This window comes from Arvicanthis niloticus, chromosome 23 (assembly GCF_011762505.2).
Source record: "Arvicanthis niloticus isolate mArvNil1 chromosome 23, mArvNil1.pat.X, whole genome shotgun sequence".
Classification (NCBI taxonomy): Eukaryota; Metazoa; Chordata; class Mammalia; order Rodentia; family Muridae; genus Arvicanthis; species Arvicanthis niloticus.
Window position 1 is genome coordinate 32389569 of NC_133430.1, and position 4927 is coordinate 32394495.

General features: G+C 45.2%; 1 long non-coding RNA gene across 1 annotated transcript; it reads left to right on the forward strand.

Moving 5' to 3' along the window:
- Positions 1 to 635: 635 nt before the first annotated feature.
- LOC143436993 (uncharacterized) lies at positions 636 to 4648 on the forward strand. Its single transcript, XR_013106711.1, has 2 exons — positions 636 to 728; positions 4206 to 4648. It is a non-coding gene; the product is annotated as an uncharacterized LOC143436993 (long non-coding RNA).
- Positions 4649 to 4927: the final 279 nt, after the last annotated feature.

Below are 4927 nucleotides of genomic sequence, written 5' to 3' on the forward strand. Positions count from 1 at the left end.
GACCTCAATTCCAGCCTAAGAAGGAGGAGATGGGGATCCCAGGAAGAGAGCTGCCCTATTGATGAGCACTGGGCTTGCTTGAGGGACTCTGCCTCAAAGAATAAGGTAGAAGAACAATAGAAAATTCTTGACATTGTCCTTAAACCTTTATAGACACATATGCATGTATGTACCTGCATCCACACTTATACCCACACATACATATACACATGAAAGGAAAGAATGAAAAGAATCTGTGATGATGGTATAAAATCAAGTAGTTAGTGGGATAGAGATGAGTGTTAGGGGTGTGTTATTGAGGGACCTTAAGGGGCTTATCCAGTCCCACACTCTCCTTACAGCTTCCCCCTCCAGCCTGGAGTCAAGGCTAGGCCAAGTTCCATTCTCCACCAACAGGAACATCCTTGAGTAAAAAAAAAATCTCAGAATGTACTGACAGCCACCTGACCCTCTGGAAAGTTTCAGGTAGAGTTCAAATGTGTGTCATGTTTGCTAGCCAATAGATTTAAAGGTCAATATGCTTAGCCAGTAAGTTTGGACTGTACCCTTGCTGATGTAACCTGTGCCCCTAAAAAGTATAAAAACTGCTTGTAATAGTCGTTCAGGGTCACCTTCTGGTAACTCGCCTTAAGGGACTAATTGAAGGTTGACCCAGACACACCGGAAAATAAGCCTCTTGCTTTTGCATCGATCTGCATCTCTGGCGTCTCACTCAGGGGCATCTCGAAGTAAGTACTGAAGACCCCCATACTCGGGAGACCCTTCCTCAAGTCTCAGGAGATCACAACCACCCAAAGATCACAAGAAACCATACCTGGATGCAATCAGCAGAGGCTTTATTAGGGAAGTTGGCCGGCCAAGGTCAAACCACGAGCTCTCTCAAGAGCAGAGTTTGACCTCGAGTGGCGGGATAAGGGTCTTTTAAAGAGGAAAACCGCAAACCAGGGGAGTGAGGAAGGGGTGAGGGGTTGCCAAGGATACATAACATAAGAATAGCGAAACATTCCAGAGAAACCCACCCCGAAAGGTTAATAGCCATGGAAATTACTCAGTACAATCATTTTTCTCAAAAATGTGGTTTTACCATATCACTGCCCTACCCTGTCAACTCTCTATTAACTATTTCTCACTAGCTCCAGCCGTAGAGCCACAGCCCTGTCATTGTGTGTTTACCACCTGAATGACTTTCATTCTTTACAGCCAGTTCCTGAAACTGGCCTGGCTTGTTTCAGAGAAAAGTTTCCATGTCCCTAAAGGAACTTAAAAAGCATCTATATATGTATATATTCTATAAAAATGATTTTTATAATTTTTCATTCTTCAGTACCACTGACTGAGGGTCGGGGGTCTTACATTATCATCATCTTCTTCATCACCACCATCCTCATCATCATCATCAGTAGTTTTTCAGACAGGTTTCTCTGTGTAGTCCTGGCTATCCTAGAACTCTCTCTGTAGATGAGGCTGGCCTTGAACTCAGACACCTGCCTACTTCTGTCTACTGAGTGCTGGAATTAAAGATATGGGCCACCACTGTCCAGCAGGAATATATTACATCTCTGAAACCAAGAGCATGCAGGAGAAGATCTGATAGGGACATAAAATTCAGAGAAACACTGAACCCTGGGTGGTTAAACATATTGTTTACAGCTTCTTCAAAATACTCCAGCCAGATGGTCTTCGTGCTTTGTGGGGAGGTCATCATAGTTATAAAAAGCTGAAGCCATCATGGTAAAACCCTTCCCAACCATCCTAGCCGCCCTTCAGAAGGCCACCTCCAACTCTAAAATGGTTCACAATCCAAGGATGGGGCCCTGGTTCTGAGGAAGAAACCAAACCAAACCAAAGCTAAACATTACTTTTAAAATGAATAAAAAAATAAGCACACGGAAACTCTTTGCAGTGGCATCAAAAGGCATTTGTTGGTTTTTTTTTTGTTTGTTTGTTTGTTTTTTTTATTTTTTATTTTTTATTTCTGACAATCAAAATTTCATGCAAGACTTCTAGTCTTCTAAAATCCAGAGAGTAACCTTGGCTAAAGAAGGGACCCAGGTAACTTGGGTTCTACGGCTCTGGACCCTGGACTAGGCACAGACCACACCCAAACACCCATTTCAGAACACAAAGAGATCCTTTGTTAAGCAAGGCAAGGAGTTAAGACACTGAAGGAGCTGCAAAGAGCTTTGCAGGTTTCACTTTACCAGGGAAAAGGAGGAGGTCTGTGTCGGAATGAGCTAGGAAGGGTTGGTGAACTCTGATTTGGGCACACAGCTAAGATAGTCAACGGGGGAAGGGTTGACTGCTGGACCTTGATGTTTTGGTAGTTGGACCTCCGTGATCAGCCTCAGGAGTGAGTCAGGCATAAGGAAGTGGCCAAAAAAGGGCACAGACCTTGGTGGCTAGCTTTAGGAAAGTAATCTAATTGTTTAGCAAGGCAGAGGGAAAGGAGGATGAGGGGGGACAAGACCTGCTGGCGCTACAGTTTGCCATGCTCAAACCTGCAAGCATCCTTCAGTTAAATCTCTATTTCCTTTTGTTACTCAAAATCTCAAGTCTCCATGGATACTTACAAAGAGTATTTGGTATTTTTGCCATTGAAAACATTTTACAAATGAATTATAACAACAAAAAATGTTGTCCTCCCCTGCTCCACAAACAGGACAATGCCAGTTGTCACTAAGGATGCACCGCAATCAGAAACATCACATATTGCAGGTATGATGTAAAGTCATGCAGTCTAGCGAAACCAGTGGGCAGCAGGCTCACCTCTGGGGAGGTATTTACCCAAGAGAAAAGAAAAACTGTGTTCACATAACTGAGCATGATGGCACATTTAATTCCAGCACTCAGGAAGCAGAGGGAGCCTGAGTTCCAGGCCAGCCTGGTGTACAGAGCAAATTGCAGGGCAGCCAGGGCTACCCAGAGAAACCTTGTCTCAAAAACTGAGAAATAAATACATTTTAAAAAAGCAAAACAAAAAGAAAACCTGTGTTCACACACAATCTTGTATTCAAGTGTTGGCAGCAACCTTCTTCATAATATTCAGGTTGCAAATAAAGACAAAGTCCTCCAACTGGTGAATGGATACAAACTGTGCTCCATCTGTAGAATGGGACATTATGAAAAACCAGAAAGGCCTGATGGGTAAAGGGGCCCTAAGAAACTTCAAATGTGTTCTTCTAAGAAACGAGAAGGGACTCCAAAGGCTGCATACTCGTTCTACATGATGTTATGTACTAGAAATTTTCACCACATCTTTTTGTTTTTGTTTTTCGAGACAAGGGTTTCCTATGTAGCCCATGCTGCCCTGGAACTTGCTCTGTAGACCAGGCTAGCCTTGAACTAAGAAATCCACCTGCCTCTGCTACCCAAGTGCTGGGATTAAAGACGTGCGCCACCACTACCTGGCTTTCACCTCATCTTTAAGAAAGATTGACTTTAACCTGTGCCGCGCCGACCACCCTGACCAGCAGGGAAGAAAGACTAGCACACCAGTTCCTTCCAGAGACAGTTTTACTCAGGAATTGCCTTTCAGTTACAAGATCAAGGGGTGTGCCCCCGTGCCTCCCGTGAGTGCAGCTTAAGTAGCCCCCAGTGGACTGCCCATCAGCCCATACTACGTTTTGCTCCACCATAGGTTCACACTCATGACGAGAGATCAGGCTACCGGCAAAGTGCAACCTCCTCACCAAATAAGGACTTCTTCCCCCAAGAGGGCTAAGGCAGTAGGCACCATCTTTAGGGCGCAGCAGAAGCTTTCCACATCTCCCCCTTTTTTTATTTACTGCAAAAGCAAGCATTGCTTGATCAAGCGGGCTCCATTCCGTAGGAGCTCACGATCGAAAGCAAGCAGCTAAGACTAGAACACTCACTCTACTGGGTGCAATGGGTCAAACCCACCAGGTGCAAGAGCTGAGGTCTACACAAACAGGTAGGACACCCATCCCATGTGCAATGAGATCACAAGTCTCCAGGGGTACAAGGGCTGTCCAATCCTGAATATAAGGGGTTATAGAGAGTTACTGCTTCAAAGCCGTCAGCCAAGCTTGAGGTGAGACACCAGCCTCAATGGCTTGAAAGGCATGCACCACCAAGGCTCTCCCTCGTCTTTGAGATCTAGCCATACGACAGAGACAAAACAAGCAGAGCAGACAGACACCCACTAGGGCAACTGCTAACACTCCTATCTCCGCATACTCTTTCAGATGTTGAACTGCTTGCAGGATCAAGCCATCTGCCAATGATAGATCCATTCTGGTCGAATTCACCATGGTGATGGACACACGAAACTCCTGCATGAGGGAATCAAACCTCCTTGACCAATTTCCTAGCAATCACTGAGATAATTGTATAGATAAATTGGCATCTCTGGACATATTATTATAATGCAAAGGTCTGTCATTTTCCATTCACATCCCAATTGAGCCAACTGCCAAAGGGTATCTACTTGTTATTGTGGCAGCTGTTTGATTATACATTAATATAAATACTTGAGCATCATGCCTTATGGGCATCGGCATCAGGAATGCTGATAGGATCCCCCATCGCAATTCCGTCATCACAGGATTCACCAGAGGCAGCAGAAGCAGGAGAATCAGCAACATTGCACCGGCGGACCAAACGTTCTGGTACCCACACCGGCTCTTCACGGTCCTGCGGAAAAACGCAAACAGAGCCTCGGGACCAGGCCAACACTGGATCCGGGCCACACCATAGGCCTGTAAGCACATCCTTCCATTTAACAAGGCCTTGAGCTACAGGCTTCCAGGTGGCATGACGCTCCGCTGCCGAGCGGCCGTCCACATCTAGTTGCAAAAAATTTAAAGTAAATAAGGCAAGGGATAATCTTTCTTTTGGGGTGCGGCCATAGCCAATTCCCCCTTTCTGTTTTTGCAGACTTTCTTTAAGGGTGCGATGTGCACATTCT